This window comes from Vespa velutina, chromosome 3 (assembly GCF_912470025.1).
Source record: "Vespa velutina chromosome 3, iVesVel2.1, whole genome shotgun sequence".
Classification (NCBI taxonomy): domain Eukaryota; kingdom Metazoa; phylum Arthropoda; class Insecta; order Hymenoptera; family Vespidae; genus Vespa; species Vespa velutina.
Genome location: NC_062190.1, coordinates 5,275,252 through 5,293,359, shown reverse-complemented (window position 1 = coordinate 5,293,359; position 18,108 = coordinate 5,275,252). Strand labels below are relative to the sequence as shown.

Here is an 18,108-nt window from a genome sequence, read left to right as displayed (position 1 = left end):
GGCGGTGACGATGGTGGTGGTGGTGGTGGCAGCAGCGACGACGCCGGCAAGAGAAGAGGTGGTGGTAACTGGAGGGGTGGTCTGTCGGATGGAGGGGCTGGTAGGCGGTAGAGAGGGCGGCTGAGAGGGGTGGTCTGCCTCTCGTTCCTTCGTTTCTCGCTCGAAGCGCTCGAAGAGAGGGTAGGTCGGACGATCCCGAGAGAGAGAGACCGAGGGCGCGCAAAGCGTCTACTCACGAGTTTAGTCTCGATACTGTTCTTCTTCGGATCTCTTTCTTTTTCTCTATTTATATTTCTTTTCAGTTTCTTTTCGTTATCAATAATTTCTCGTATGGATAGATAAACATAGGAAAGGATTTTTTTTATCAAAGGAATCGATAAAAAGCATATCAACGAGTCTCGCCGTTTTGTTTCTGCGAATGATATATTCGGGAGAGGGTAAGAGCAAAGTTCCTCGTAGAATGAGGAAGCATAATGCGGTACGTCCATTTAAATGGGCTATTAAGAATGAAATAATTACGAGCGATTATACAGCTCGTATTACTTTAGCATGCACCATGATATTGTAATGGGTTTAATTAAAAAACGACGGTGTATTTTCTCTTCATGACAATTAAAAAAATTCGACTCCAATGATACAACATTGATGTATTTGATACTTATTTATTAATATCAGACAAGCCATTCGTAATCTAATTTATGTTTAATAATGTAATTTTCATTAAACTCGACTTTATCGATTTCAAGGTACGTAACTAACAGCTTTTCACTAAATGGAAGATTGCTCGTCGAATTGCTGCAATCTCTCAGACTACGTCGGAAACTTTTGGCGACACTTCCTTGGGATACTACGAGCGTAATGTATTAAGCATTTGCATACGTATTGTTACATGTCCTACATGCGAGGAGAATAGTGAACATTTTAGAGTTGCAATTTTGCTTAAAGTATTCAAAAATATGTACGTTTATATGCGTCTATATATATATATATATATATGCATATACACATATATATGTATATATATATATGTACATGTATATGAACATGGGTGCGCACGAACACGCACTCGAGGAAATAATAAGCGCAATATTCTATGCTTCCTTCTTGAAAATAACTATACGAAGAACTTCTTGGCAGTCTGGATTCTAAAGAACTTATGAAAAAAGACGTAGGTAAATGCCCTCCCACCTCTATCCTTCTCTTTCCTCAACACCTTCTTGCTTGCTTCCACCTTTTTATTTTCTCCTCTTTTTTACCCTCTTAAAATACGTTCCCTTGAAATCTTTTTCCTTCTTTTTCTTCTTTTTCTTAATTTTTTTTTCTTTTTCTTATTTCTTTCTTTCCTTTTTTTCCCTTTTTATTATTATATCAGAGAGGATATTAAACTCATGTATTTTATTTCAGTGTTTTCATGAGCAAGCATACCTCGCACCTAACATCTCCTTTACGTTTTTCCTCCTTTAGCCTTTTTACTCTTACCCAAGTTACGAGTTAATTTTTCCCTCGTCGAGTTTGTTGGTTACTGGGAGGGCATTGAAACGGGCAGCGGTGGTCTGTGGTTTCGGTGACGAGGGATCGATCGGTGCCTGTTATTTCTTCCCACTTTGTCGTGGCTCCTAATTAAAAATTGTTCGCAGTCGTCGACATTGAAGAAAGCTTCCTACCTTTAATTGGGCCATTGTTTTAAATTCGTCGGTATAGTAACTATGCCGACGAATCTATCAAAATCGTCTACGAGAATCGTGTAAACATTGTAGTAAGATATTTAGAACTAACTTAACAGATACATCCCAGGGAACTTTTCAATCATTCGCAATGATTTTATTTTAAATACTTGGACACTTCTTCGGTTACATTTCGCCCTAGGATTTCGTACTTTCTCGGCTAATGACTGAGGAGCGAGACGGTAATGTATTCTATGCGGAACATCTACTATGCACTTCCCATTAGCATTTGTAATGCGTTACCTACCCCTAACTCCAACTCGCGTCTCGCGTTGACGCTCGTACAAACCCATCAACGTACCATTTATAGCACCGTTTCGTGCTCTCGTACACGTGAAAAAGAGTTTACTACTCGGTGGTGCTCGGGAAATATGTTAATAGGATGCACCATAGGCTCACATTATATAACGCCGGTAGTTGGAAGATTACAGTCACAGGCCGGCGTCACAGCATTTTTAGTTGTGTGTGCCTTTTCGTTCACTCGTTCACTCACATTTTTCTATCCCCCTTGAGTCCATGATGTTACGTGAAAAATAGACGCGCCATTAGGACTTTTCACGTGTCACTCGAATCGTTCGGCATCGTTACGTGCGCTTGTCGGAACTACGACGAAATCTTCTTGACTCTTCCGCGAAGAAACATATCTTCGAATTTCTTCTTCCCGATCGTTTCTACTAACTTAAAGTCCTTCATTTTATTATGCTTTTCTATTTATCCAAACATATTTTTTTTTCTATTCACTGTACAATTACCAAATCAGTGAAATTGTCAGCGGTGAATTTAATTTTAACTATAATATTAGTAGATAACGTGAACTAAATTGGGAAAAAGTTTACGGTGATTTATTGTGTGGTTTACACAATCCTCGATCTTTTTCTTCAACCATCAGATTCCAAAAATCCTTTTCGTTCATAACGTTCGTAAAAACGTAGATACCGATGGTGCGGCGGCGACGATGGTGGCACAATAACGGATAAGCGGAACCATTGGACAGTTTGCGAGCGGCTCTGCTTCTGATGGGCTGGACGATGGAGAGACAGGCTGTAGGGAGTCGGTATATTTATAATGACCCTATATGTATGCAAATGGCTGCATATCGTACGGACCTATCCCACTCGTACGTGACGGAGGACTCGCCTTCTCTTCCTCTGTCTGTTTCCCTTTCTCTCTCTCTCTCTCTCTCTGCTTCCCTCTCTCTCTCTTTCTCTCTCTTCTACTTTCCCCTAACTCACCCCTTTTTCACATTCGCTCTCTCTCTCTCTCTCTATCTCTCTCTAACTCAAACGACACGGCAGGAATATATGCCTTTCTTTGCATGTAGATACGCGACACGTACCTATGCGGTAACGATTGCACACAAATCCGTTGCGACGTAGAGCGGCCAAAACGCATCGATTGCGCGTAAACGCAAATCAACGAGAGAAACATGGCCGTACAATTTTACAACTATCCGAATCTTTGCAATCTATGCAACCTATGATGTTATATACTCCTCCTCCTCCTCTTCCTCTTTATTTAGCTCATCGTATCGATTATTACGTAATTATTACGATGATCCACCGATATACAGATCACCGCTGATATTAATAATAACGTGGCTATGTGCTCGATAAGAGAATAGGGATTATTTCATGCATGAAGATTTTGTGAATGTTCTAATTTTTATACCCTGTAAACGATTGGAACTTTATAGATTATATGGGCGGTTTTCATACATTATCGATTTTCAAGTCACGAGAGCGTCGTTTAACGTTACATCTATCTGCTTTGATACATACATAGAAAATGGTATTCTGTAAAATGGATAGAACGCTCCATAAACTATTTATTCTGATCGCATAAAATGTTGAATATCGTTCACCGGGAAATGTGGTAGCATTATCGGCTGACCATCGATTATACGCTCTTGTATCGAAAATTCATCGTATACACGTAACTCGAACAAAATGTATCATTGTAAAATGATTCCATTTGAATTCGCGACGTATGATCGTTTAATTACTGACATCGTTAAAGTACCTACTACTACTGGAAATCTCGTATACACTATTTATTGATAAATTCGTGTCAGTGAGGATTATGGAGAAAACAATAAAAATATTCGAACCTCTGTAAATGGTTACGTTGTTCTTAATCAACGGTTTAAAGCGACTATTCATCTCTTTCTGACCACAAATACGATTGGCGTGGACGCCGATAGGTGGCATCGCGTTGTGCATAAATTGTAATGCTGAACACGTTATTTATAGTCAGACACAAATTGCCTATGCTAATTTTTGCTGATCATTCTGATGTCGTTGATTTGAAAGCTCTTTTGACCATTGAACGAGATTCCATTCATGATTTATCTTTGTCCCTTTAATTCCTCTCGGTCTCTTTAGAAAGAAAATTAGATATTTTTGAGAAGTCGTAAAAATTATTTCAGTAATTATAATCAGTGAGACTCAAGGTTTTACTGGCACGTAGTTTTAACAAGGATACGCACTTAGCCGTTATCGATTTTCTTTGGGAGCTTCTTCGAATGGACGATCGTTGCTTCGTAACACAAACCTAGGAACTGCCTTAAATAATTGGGAGGTAAAGTGTAGTAAAGGTACTTGGGTGTGCAAGAAACGAAGGCAGCTAAACAAACTGAAAGGAAATCCACTGTGAAAAAGATAGAGAAAGAGAGAGGGGGAGGGGGAGGGAAAAAGAAAAGAGAGAAGTAGTATAGGAAAAAGTTTGCAAAGCCTTTGAGCAAGAAGTACACGTTGTTTTCTCTAGCAGGAGATCTTTCTGAAACGCTGAGTAAATGGTTCACTGACCACTCAGATAGACGTACTTTAAAAATAAAAGATACCTGGAGTCTGCTGGAACCTTCGATATATTTCAAAAGGTACGATCTAGAATCAGGCTTCAACCCTTGCTTTCCTACTTTCAGCTATTTTTCTATCTACAAATGTAGGTACCTCTTATTTTTTGCTAGTCTTACTTTTTTCTAACCATTTTCTTTCTTTCTTTCTTTCATTCTGTTTAAAAATATTTTACATCTATCTCTCATTGAACGAACGATCTGGGAACGAATAAGTTACCTATTACGAGCCACTTTGTTCCGACGAAATAAAATACGTTGCCAAATTCGTGGTATTGAATATCCTCGAGCTAGTAAGCACGTAGAATAAGATTTATGAAATTATCGATAAAGGAAGAACCATCGAAACGAAGATTTATCGATTTCTAAATAAGCATCGAGAACGTGAAGAAGAACTCGGACGAGGTTGCGGCTGATTCCTCACGAGAAAGTCCTTTGAATAGCCGGAGGGTGGGCATCGAAATTCCAAGGAAGATTAAGACGTGCGGATTTGGGGATAGGGCAAGCGGAAAAACAGGAGCTAAGGGCAAAGAACGAAGCTTTAGCTCGTGGCTATGGAAAACCGTACTCGTTGTCGTTGTCGTTTTCGTCGAGAGAGAAATGCAAGAGAGGAGTTTCTCTTCATCTCCCTCTCTCTCTCTCTCTCTCTCTCTTTCTCTCTCTCTCTCTCTCTCTCTCTCTCTCTCTATCTTCATAGCGATGCCAAGAGAGCTCAATTTCAATTTCGAGCCCCGGGGGTGTCATTCCGAAACGAATATAATTATACAGAATAATTCTGACACGAGATGGGGGTGCCAAGGTAGTAGGTAGGACTTGGGGGTGGGTGTTGGAACGGGGGAGTCTTTGAAGGAGGAAGTCTTGCGCGAGCTTGGTATAGTCTAACTACCACGTAGTCCGCGGTTATAGGCGCACCCTTTGCGTTACGCACGACGAACGTCGAAGCGAAAAGGGTGGAAGTAAGGCACCGAGGGGGAGGGCAAAAGATAGCGAGTGCTTAATGGCTCGAAATTCCTGCCGTTGCGGAATGCCCTGAATGAAAATTAAGTCAAGTATACCTACTAGAGCTTCTCGGCTTCCTTCGTCTTTCTTCCTTTTACTATCTCTATCCCTATCTCTCTTTCTCACTCTTTCACACGACAACGGAAGAGCGATTCGGCGAATTGTATCCACAGAGGCGCCACCAAGAGAGGATAGAATGAGAGATGACTCTTGTATTTCTCTCTTCTTTGTCTTTTCTTTTCCTTCCTGTTCATTGTTATTTTTTAAACGAGTATATTGCGTTTTCTATTTCGAAGCTATTGTAGTTTTCGTTCGTAATTCTTAATAAATTCTGTTAAGGTATCGTTTGATATAATTTGTTTAATACAATTGTCTTTATTGTTCCTTTGCAAATTGTCATCTCGTGAATTTATTCTCTGATTATTTAATTTTTTTTTTTTATCAATTGTCATCCTCCATTGTTAGGGAGATCACACTTTCCGAGACGGTATTTTCCTTCGATTTAGTCCTATTACCGTAGTTCTACTACCTTCTCTTTCCGTAGCATCTTTCCTCCCTCTTTCTACGTCGATTCGAAACGAGAAGGCACCTCGTTCCATTATCTGAATATTAGCCGTCGGAAAGCCACGGAATTGCTATAACTTAAATAATCTGTTTTAATGCAATCGTCGGTTAGACGGTACTTAACGGTTACGTTCGCTTGGATTTATTTTTAATTAGAATACATAGGAAGAGGGTGGATGAGTGAATGATTCAATCGAACATAATATACAATATATAAGATGAAATTTATGCGTACTGTAAGATGATAATTAAGCACATCACGAAGGAGAGAAAGAGAGAGAAATAGTAATCAATAATTTTGTCAATAACGACCATTTTATAATTGCGCATTGATAATCCGTAACGCTAGTATACGCCATTCTCACGATACGCGGTAACTTTTCTAATGCATAAAATATACCATGCCAAAATTTCGAGCATGGCGATATTCCAACTACGCAAACAATGCATTACACATGCAGCCCACCATTTTACGGATAAACAGGCCCGCTCGCAATAAAGCTAAAATATTTGTTAGTTATACCAGAAATCTCTTAATGCAATCGATCATTTTTTAAGCGGATGGCTATGCATCGAAACATTAATGCACAGAACCATCGCCAATCGAAACCTTTGAATTATTATACCGATACTGATACACATTATATATCGATGTATCGCATTTATACCTATCTATTGTAGTATCGAAGTTACGTACGATATTGGAAGCTCCTGGGAACATTTGGAAAAATCATTAAAAGTGATTTCCCGAGGTGTAGCTATCGGGAAGCCACTTTGTCGACGAGTTAGTTCCAACGAAGTAATATTCAGATGCAGTCGTTTATATTCAACGACGATTTACAAGTAAAATGTAGATTTATGCGACGTGCCTTCTTGTCCTTTTTCTCTCTCTTTCTCTCTATCTATCTACCTATCTATTTATCTATCTCTTTCCCTCTTTCTTTTTTTATGAGTGTCTTTTACATAGCTGCATTTAAATTAGATATTTTTACGAAGTTAAACGAAAGGATGAGATGATCAAGGAAGAGATGTCGTTTCTTCTTCGAAGCTATACTTCCTTGGGAAGTTACTAGATAATAGTTGCATACGAGAAAGGCAAGATTTAATAAATTATTTTATGAAAGATAGTACTTAAGGAATGACAAAGAGTGGCATTTTTATTCATATTACGAGCTCGCGATTCGTAAGCGAAAGCTCGACGACTCTAGATAGCTAGAGGTTGACTGTCGGCTTGAGTGCATCTCAAGCGCATATGCGAAAATTACGTCGCGAGACATGGTGTATCCGTCAAGTGCAGCTAGATGCTTGCTTTATATCCATTCGACTTCAAAATCAGATGGTTTCGTGTTGGAAAACGTGTAGGTACTTTCGAGCATAATGCCGAAAATAGGCGCGAGAGTTTTACCCTCGCAAATCCGAAAACGAATCGATTCACGATACTTCCGTATTGTGATCGAGAAATGATTTTGGATTTGGAAAAATATATTTGTAGTTATGTACAAAATATAGAGAAGATTGTAATGATATCTTAAGGCATATATTAAAAAAAAAAAAAAGAAAAGAAATGTTCATTTTTTTTTTAAATTTATTAATAAAGGAATATAGTTTATATAAATATATATATATATATATATATATATATATATATAGGAAAAGAAAAAAAAAATAAAATATTAAAGTTTAATAGTTATCTGGAAATCCATCGAGCTGTGACAAAAGTGTTTCCTTCGATCAAATGAAAGAAAGAAGAAGTGCGAAGATAAAGGATACTGTGTGGAATCCTAAACGATTCCTTTGCTATCCAACCTTGTTCTCTTTTTTCTTCGTCTGTCTTGGAATCCACGCTAAGCGACGCGTGCCGCACGCTGCAATCTACTACTTTCATCTTCCTACTCCCCCGTGGAATCCCTTTTCCGCGGATATTCTCGGAAGCTTCGGGAAGTAGCACGATGATTCCGCGTGTCTCGGAAGTGTCTTCGTAATCTCCCTTGGAATCCCTTTTTCTAAGGGCATTCGAAAAATTCTATAAACCAAGATGATTTCGACTTTCGCATCAAATAATGGCAAAAACGTCAAGAATTGAAATGCTTATTACTTTGTAATCGTATTACTTATCAACTTAAATGAGTACGATCAAATACTGACGATTTAATTAATTAAGTAAAACATTCAATCTAATATCATAATTTTGATATGATATTAAAAGATACGATCGTGAACAAAGTTATTAAAAAATTTATGGCCATAAATAAAAGAAATTAAATAAAATTAATAAAATTGAAATTACGCGTCTAAGAAAACTTGTCCTCGCTTTAAATTATTCACAAGCAATGTATCAAAGCACTTGAACGTATCGTTTTAAGATCCAAAAGTTAAATTATCGTTTTGAATGGAGCCAATAAAGAATTTTGAAAATCGTCATATATATAAAAGAGAACGGCGAAGCTTCGAACGAACGCTTCTCATGGCCATTAGAAACGTTGAAGCAACACTCGCTTTTATTGGCTCGTGAAGGTAGTCATGAAGTTAAGCAAGAAGTAACGTTTTGCAGTAATGTCTTATTGTTAAATATTGCAGGCGACACGACCGTTATACGCCATTCTCCACAGTTATCCTTTTACGATTTTATGTCGTATCTCTGTCCTTTTATCTACAGCATCAAAATTACGGTAAACCTCGTTATACGTGCGAGGCTTATTTGCGATATATGAATAAAGAATATAGACATTAATGTGATGTAGCTAAATATTTAAAATTCGAAGATACCTATTTAGTACGATGATATATATATATGTATTTCATTGCTTTCGGAAATTTTCATTTCAAAAGTGTTTTATTGAAATGAAAAATTTGACTCTTTTTGCAGAGAGCAAGAAAGAGAAAGAGACAGAGAGAGAGAGAGAGAGAGAGAGAGAGAGACAGGATGGAAAGAGAAGCACTCTTGAAAAGTTTCAGATGGAAACGACAGGAAATAAAATCTCGATCCAGTCGATGACGACGAAAAGTACGTTGACGGTACGGTTCCGTTGCAAAACTCCGTTGCCAAAGGACCTTAATTAATTTTCGAATCCGGCCGCTAATTCCTCACGGAAGAGTAAACGAGAGAAAGAGAGATAGCAACGTATACCAGACTCCGCGTAGCTTTTTAAAGTTCGGAGCTTTCGTCGTGAGGGAAGTCAAAGTGGTATGATATAGACGTAGGCAGATACATATACATATACATATACATATACATATAAATATACATATACATACATATGAATATATATATATATATATATATATATATATATATACATATATACGAGAGGAAGATATAGAAAGAGAAAAATGGTTAGAGAAAGTAAAGATGAAAAATGGAGTAAGCGAAGAGAAGAGAGAAATAGAGAGAGAGATAGATAGATAGAGAGAAAGAGAGAGAGAGAGAGAGAGAGAGAGAGAGAGAGAGAGAGAGAGAGAGAGAGAGAGAGAGAGTACGTCGAGGGTGCAATACAAGAAGAAAGTCTAGGAAAGAAAAAGAGAAAAGAAAAGGGAAGGGGAGACAGTCGACGTCGTCGGGCGGTGATTTAAGGCACGGCGCCGCGCTTAGTTCTCTAAACATTTTAGTCGACCTTATTTCGCCTGCATTATTTCAACGTTAAAACGAGGCGGGGCACAGCTCCCTTTGGAGTAGCATGGAAGAGGGCCGGGCTAAGAGGAGACCGGAGGTAGCCGTAGCCGAGCTTAAGAAGAAAGCTACCGGTTCGGTAAAGTGGCCTGATACATAAATATGCGATTAATCAAGTTAACTACCCCGTCGTGGATGCATTTTTTCTCTCTTCTCCCTCTCTATCAACTACTCGTCCTTTCCATTTTCCTTCCACTTCTCTTCGACGTATCTTTTTTTTTCATTCTCTCTCTCTCTCTCTCTCTCTCTCTCTCTCTCTCTCTCTCTCTCTCCCATTCTCCCTCTTTTTCATTTACGATAGACCGGAGATGACTCTCAGCTTCTGCCACGGCAGATGGGTAAATAGGGTCATTCGCCTAAACGGCAACCTGCCACACGCACATTATGCGAATCCTGTGGCATACAAAGCGCTCCCACTCCTTCTCGAACAAATGACTCGTGAAACGAAGCATGCTGGTCCTACATTCCACGTGTATCTTTTCTCTCTCTTTCTCTCTCTCTCTCTCTCTCTCTCTCTCTCTCTCTCTCTCTCTCTCTTTCTGTCTCTCACGAATATTTTTAACGCCTATCATGTTATGCATTTGGTGAAACAAGAAAATTCTTTCGATTCTAACTTTCGATTTTTCGAAAGCCGAAGTCCTCTTACAAACGACAAACACGAAGAATTTTAGACTCTTCCTCTTTCTCTCTCTTATATTAATACACACACCGGCATCACCGTCTCGTTCGTCGTATCAGTGATTGTTTACTGTTTGCTTGGCGCGTTTCGATTAACGGATATTTACCGTCACGCTGATATTTGCCATGCCAAAGGCAAATACGATTTGTCGGTTCGGCCGATGCACTGGGCGCGTGCGCTACTCTACGCGTGGCCGGTTACATCTGTAAGCGAGATCACAAAGAAAGAATTCGAATCGCGACGCAATTTTATCGGTGCTTCGGTTAAAAAAAGAAAGATGCATGGTATAAAACAGATGGAGAAAGGGAGTAGGAAAAAAAGAAGTATCGCGTGTGTTTACTCACAATTTGCAGCGTCGAAATGCGGACGGAAAAGTCGCGGGGCAATTTGGCAGGATGCACGTGGAACTCCAGTTAAAGCTGCGAATTAGCGAGACGAAAGATAAATACTCGCCTCACAAAGCTTTTTGTCTTTTCTTCACCTTTTTTTTTTTACATGCTCACAGACACATACTACGTTTACTCTATTGATAGGGAAACATCGAAATTTACAACGAGCCCGTATTTACGTATAATTCCCTTCAAACTTATACGAACGCATCTATTATTACCTACGTACTTCAACGATTTAAATTCTTCCAACGAAGTCTTTATCTTAATTGCACTAGGAGGTTAAGAGTGCTGCCTCGGACGTTTCAAATTTTGCTTTATTATTTATGAGGCAATAAACATCGCCTAGAGCGATCCCGCGAGAGTGAACATAAATTTTTTCTTATAATTTAACTACGCAAGACAATAAAGCTCGGCCTGCATTAATCTTTTTAGTAAAGTCAAGAGAGTGAGAGAGAGAGAGAGAGGGAGAGAAAAAAAAAGAGAGAGAGTAGATATTCTTCGTTGGAACCTTGTGAAACTGTCACGCGTATCGCTTAAAGCTCTCCGTGAGACGTGGCCCGAACACTCACTCTCTTTCTTCATATTCTCAGGAGGGCACGTCGAAAGTTTGTCGGAAAATTCAATCGCGATACTCCCGATCTCTCTTTTGTGAACGTTTCAAAGTTTCAGTTTTTCATTTTCTTTTTCGTTCTTCTATCAACGAGTCGATTAAAACGTCACGAGAATATCATTTAATAAAAAGTAAATGATCTTCCATAGAATGGTAAATGTACGCGTCTTCAGTAAAGTAAGATAAGCTATCATGTAGAATATTTCACATCTCAATGTTAGAGTACTTATTATCACCGATCTCGTTACAGAGTGATATTCCTTCAGTATTTGCTCATTAAAAATTGATTCATAGTTTCTTAATTTCTTATGATCTTAAATTTATAGAAAACTGAAGTTACTTTCATTCATTTAATTATCCGATTATTTATCATCTTGTATCTATTACTTAGAAACAATTCCAAATAGAAATATTACTTACTCATAAAAATATATAAATACAAAGAAAGGAGAAAAAAGAGAGAGAGAGAGAGAGAGAGAGAGAGAAAAATAGAAGATAGTAAAAGGTAGGATACGGAAAAGAATAGGCAAAAGACCACGATTGTACGTGCAACCAAAATGAACCATTATTGCATCGGGGACACAAACTGTCGGATAACTCGGTGGAGCAAAGTGGTTCTGGACTTTCCTCTTGGCCTCGACTCTATCTCGAGAACTGGTACGTGAGGAGAGTGAAAGAGAAAAAAGGGGAAAAAGCTACTATGGCTGACCAGAGAGAGAGAGAGAGAGAGAGAGAGAGAGAGTGGACAGTTTAATTTTTACGAGCACTGCCAGAAATAATTTCTCTATTCTCCATCTCTCTCTCTCTCTCTCTCTCTCTCTCTCTCTCTCTCTCTTCATACTTTCCGCTCTCTCGGTGGGGTTGATTGCTTGATTTCGACAAACATCGCTTCGTCCGTCCTCGATCTCTTCGCAGTCATAGGCGGAAACGAGCTAACCACTCGCCAGAGAATGGTCGAGAAATTAGGCTTCTGTCCAACCGGTTGCACTTCACGACCGGCATACGAAATTCACCGAGAAATCCTGGTTTCTTAATTGAATTAAACGTACGGGTAGGGTACGCAAACCGTTGTTTCGCGAAAAGTCGACGGACTAGTGACGAGGATCAACCGAGACTGTTCTTTGTTTCTCAACGAGTAGTTTAATAACGTTAGCCGAACCAGTAGTAGAGCCAGTGGTCCATTTTCAAATATTAATACGAGAGATATCTGGTAGAACTGATATTTCATATGAACTCCGATATATTTTCCATGTGAGAGATATTAAAGTTTATTCTTTCGTAATAATTACTATTCTTAATCGATCATTCAAATCTTACACATTATATTTGAAACATAAATTCAAGCTTGTTCGTAACATCTCCTGGAGATAATAACTCAAAGATTTTAACGACGAATCAAGAGATCCGTAGGAAACGAGAAGAAAGACAGAGAGAAGAAGAAGAGAATCCGGCGAGCTTCTCGCGTTCTCAGGAGGGAGAAAGTTGGCACGAGAATAAGGAAGATGAAGGAAGGAGCGTTAATATGGAAGACAGGATGAAGCAGACGCGGCAGGATGTGCTCAAGGCGCATTTCACACAAAGTTCCTTCCTTGCGAGTAGCTACAAGTTTTAGAAGGAACCGCTCGCTCCTATCCTCTCACCCCTTCCCCTTTACCTCTTCCTTAATAGATACCCACTTCGCGGGATACACCTACCAACCACCTTGTCTTCTCTAGACTGTCTTTTCCCACCCCTCTCAGTAACGTCGCCACAGTACCGAAAGGCCCTTTGGGATTAACCTACACGTGGAAGCTTCAGGAGAAAAGCCATCGAGGTCACCGAAGAACGGCTCCGAGCTAAGCACGGTTCGCCGTTCGGCCGCCCGGATAATGGCTTCTTCGGACTAGCCAAGACATCAAGAGACGCTTGTGCGACCTTATCCACCTATCACCTCCCTCTTCCCTTTCCTCCTCATTCCACGATCTTCCTTTCGTACGTCCTTCGTTATGACTCGATCCTCTAGAGACTCCCTGTAAGCGTTCGATGCGTGAAACGTCCCTTTAGTCTTATTCGAGTGCTATTCGATAGAGAAGAACGTTTCTAAGACAAATCGACCAACTTTCAAAAGGTTTAAATTCCTTCAAGTTACAAAAACGAAGACAGAGACTATTTAAATTTCGCGCCTTTGATTTCTTTTGAAACGGGGGTTCTTAATGATCGCTTATTCTCACGAAAAGAAGACAGAAGGAACAAAGACGTCTGTCTCCAACTAAAGGGTTCTTTTTTAATAAGCGGCTGATACCTTTCTATCTTACGATCTACTTACTATCAACCCTTTCACTCTTTTTTTCTTCCTCTCTTTCAATTTTTAGATAAAGACAAATATGTCAGCGGCAGGTCCACACTATCTTATCTATTCCACTGACTGCGATAAATGGAGTCGACAAATTCATCAGAGACGTTCAGTCGATAGTTGCCCCATATTACTGCGCATTATCGCTTAACGCTAATTTTTGTATTTTTTTTTTTTTTTTATTATTGAATTACATCATACATATGTAAATAAACTAAAATAATTCGTAGATTTTTTAATTAATGTGGTAATCTTCGAAATGATCTATACATAACAATATATTGCAGATATTTATTAAAATATCTACTTAAAAACAATTCCTTTTCTAAGGAACTTGGGTGAATATACATTCTTCGATCGCACCACATATGACAGAAAAATTATTTATTATTAGTGAACGATTCTCTTGGTTCCAAACAAAATCTTCATTTACACTATTATCATACTGATCATCATCATTGCTATCATTGGATGGAATAGGATGCATACGTTTTCGATTTATTTCAATTTTTATTTTGAAGGGGGCAGGGCTAACCTTGTAGGGGGCGTGGTCAAATTTGTATGGGGTGTGTCCAGCTTCGTAAGGGCGGAGCTAACTTTGTAGGTGCAAGGCCAGTTTTGTAGAGCCTACTGTGTAAAAGAGGGGGCAGACTAACTATAAATGGAATGAACTTAACTAAACAGGGGGCAAGAGTAACTTTGAAGAGGGGTCTGGCCAAATTTAGATGCTGGGGCTAATTTTATAGAGGCAGGGCTAACCTTGTAAGGAAGGGAGCTAACTTTGAAGGGGCTAGGACAATTTTGCAGGGGGGTTAATTTTGAAATGGCCAACTTTGTGGGGTTAATCTGACAGGGAGAATCTGACTTCGAAGGAAGAGTGTCCAATTTTAGGGGGACTAACTTTGTAGGAGGCGGAGTTAACTTTGTAGGGGGCGGAGCGAACTTTGAAGATGCGTGGCTAACTAGAGAATTTTATGTACCCCCAATGCATCTGCCGACATTTCTGACTATAATCATCACTATAATAAATACCGTAATTTCCGTTGTTACAATTAAATAAGGAACAAATGTATTATTATTTCCATGCTGGACAAATTGGAAAAATATTCACCATTCATTGTAAATGATAATAAAATTAAGTTGTTTTTAAAATTTGTATTTATTTTAGAAATATTTACTGTTTTAACAGTGGTAAAAATGGTCTGAAGAACAATGAATAAGGAAAAAAGATAATGCGCTATAAGTTCCGAAATTTCTAGATCTCGAAATTTTTCTCTACTGCGCAAAAGGCACTTATGAAATATTTTACGGCGACATAATAATATTTTCGCGAACGGAATATTCTGCAGCTGGTAATAATTGACAATCATTGTGTGCGGATTATTTTGCTTATGGATGCAAATGAGTTAATAAGAACTTTTTCAAAAATGCAGAAATATCATTTATAAAAAAATCGTTCGTATTTGTTTCTAGATTGTTCGGTCGCCCCGATTAATTTAAGCTTTCAATAAAAATAATGAAAGAATTCAATATAATATACGAGTTTTTAGCATTTTTTCGAAAATGAATAAAAAAGAAAAAATTTACATTTTCATGTTAGTTCGCATTCATTTACCTACTCGATTCGTTAAATAATATTTTCGATTAAACAAAAAATTCTTCCGCTATCGAATTCGCTTTCGAATTTCGATTGTTCGATCGATTACAGAACCGTGTAGTAAATTCGTAACGCGTAAGTAAATATTGCATATTACGTTCAGTAGACCACAATACATCTCAATTTTCCGATATATACGTTCTCTCGATGATTTCATTATTTACGTCCGACAAATAATCGGTCCTGTTAAACGGAACGCTTCGATAGAGCGGATGAAAAAATTTCCTATCGAGAGAACGATTATCTTCTTTATTTATTACGGAACGATAAACAATGGACTTGGAGGAATCCATGAAATCGAGAAAAAGGAATCGACGGAAGGAAGGAAAGGGGAAGGCGATTGGTTTGAAGGGCGAGACCTTCTCGCACGGGGACATTATCGGTCCGAATCTCGATCCAACGAATTGATAGTTAATTACCGGGAATCAGGGGTGGCTTGGATAACAAATGGGATGGCCCATCGCTGTAATTCACAGCGAACGGATTTTCGTGTTCCTTTATACAGGACGTGGCGCGCGAGTCGAGCGACATCGGGAGGGGGGGACGCACCCTTCCTGAATCCTTAACCCGCCGCCACTGAATATTTAACTTGTCCCGACGAAGCTAGAAAGAGGGTGGCAGGGATGAATGGAAGAGAGATGCCTTGCCGTCCCGGATAGATTCGTGTTCATTCTATTCGGTACGTCGATTCAAATACCCGCGAAATTTCGATCCTTCTTGAAATGGTGTTAACTTAAAAATACTTCAAACGATCTTATGTTTCAAGTACATTCTTTAATATTCCGTTATTTATGTGGCTTATAAATCGTTTGAACAGTAATACTCTCTGCAAGATTAATTTTTGTTGTACCTTGTTCGTTATTACAAGGCAAACGTGATGCATCGTTTAGATAAGCTTTTCCTCAACGTTAAAGTAGATCGAATAAAGTATGAAAACTACGTTTAGATCTCTTGAAATGCAAAAGGGTAGATAGGTAATATCTGTTTACTCGAGCTTTATCCTTTTCTCGTATCTCTCAGGTTCTTTTTCGTTGGCTTGCCATCCTAGCGTTTTTCTCATCGTCCATCACAAGAGCCCACTCAAGTTGCAACGACTATAATTAATTTTCTTTTAATTCCCGAGATTAATGGATCACCGCGAGCCATTCGCTGGTATCAAGCTGGCTCTCTACGCTTTATGTTATTTACGGATCTATTTAGGAATTTCCTCGGCACTCGGCAGTACGCCAAATAACACGCGTAACCGTCTTTAAAGAGAAGAACGAAACGAATTTTTCAAGGAAGATTCCGAGAAGACGAAAACGCGAGTGATCTTCGAGAAAGGTAGTTTTTTCGTTCATGCAATTTGTTAGTTGTGTGTAAGATAAAAAAAGTAAGTCACTGATCTCGAAACCATGACCAAACACGATATGCGACTTAGGAAACGTGCAAACTGTAATTACACTTCCAATCCCTCGCGTAACTACGAGCGAAGCCGAGATTTCACTTATTCTCTCTCTTTCTCTTTCTCTATCTCTCTCTCTCTCTCTCTCTCACACACACACACACACTCTCTTTTGTAATTGCGACGAGGGAAACTTTGTTGTACGTGGTTGTAGTAGTACTACCTACCTATCGCGCAAAACAACGCACCTCGATCTACGTGCTTTTCGGAAAGTGAATTAATTTTCGTGAACACGATGATCATTTTCTCATCGAATTTACCAGCCTTTTTTTTCTCCTAAATTATTCGTTCTGCGAGCTGATTCAAATATCGGTCATGTGTAAAGTCCATTTTGCTACCACATTTTGGCATATATCAAGAGGTACATAAATCCTGACATTGCCGATGATAAAAGCTAACCGGCACGACCGGACGATAACGACGCGAGGCACGTTTCGTTCTACGACTCGTCGAATTTATCGTCTGCCGATTCTCTTCCGTTCGAAATATCCCGTTCCTTTCAAAATTCAACCGGCACCAAATAAATACGACGGACATACCAGATAGATCCTTACGGTTTTATCCTTAGCGTCTATCTCTCTTTCTTCCTTTCTTTTTCTCTTTCTCTCGTTCTTTTTTCCTCATTGCGTTACCTCCTAGCTTCTGTTCTCCAATTTCTCTTATCCTCCAGCCAGCTTTTACAGCCCTCTTCAGCTCCTTTCCTTCCTTCTCTTCTTCCCTCTTTCTCCCTCATTTTGTAGAAGCTGTCTATCGTTTCATCCCACCATCTGTTTTTCCTCTCGCAGCTGGCACAATACGAGCATCCTCGTTTATCAGCCTCCAGTTTCATCCTCGTTACAGGCACGACGATAATGTACTGTTGGTGGCAACGAAAAAAGAACGAAGAGGAAAACGGTAAAATGCAGAAAGAGAGAGAGAGAGAGAGAGAGAGAGAGAGAGAGAGAGACAGAGAAAGAAAGAGAGAGAGAAAGAGAGAAAGAAATCTAATAGGTATATATGTTCTAAGGAGATATTTTTTATTTGCTAAATAAATATATTCTTTAATTAATAATTGAATCATAATATGAAAATAATTTGATTCATTTCTGTAAAATTTTGTGAAACGTTCTCATTGCTTCATTTTATTTTTCACTCATAATGAGATACCATTAAAAAGCGATCGTTTACGAAGGACGGTGATTCGACATGG

At 38.9% G+C, this 18,108-nt stretch overlaps 1 protein-coding gene across 4 annotated transcripts in view; it reads right to left on the bottom strand.

Moving 5' to 3' along the window:
• The window catches only part of LOC124947720 (nucleolysin TIAR-like), a 506,703-nt gene that overhangs the window by 391,689 nt on the left and 96,906 nt on the right, over positions 1–18,108 (bottom strand). The gene's annotated exons all lie outside the window — the stretch shown is intronic.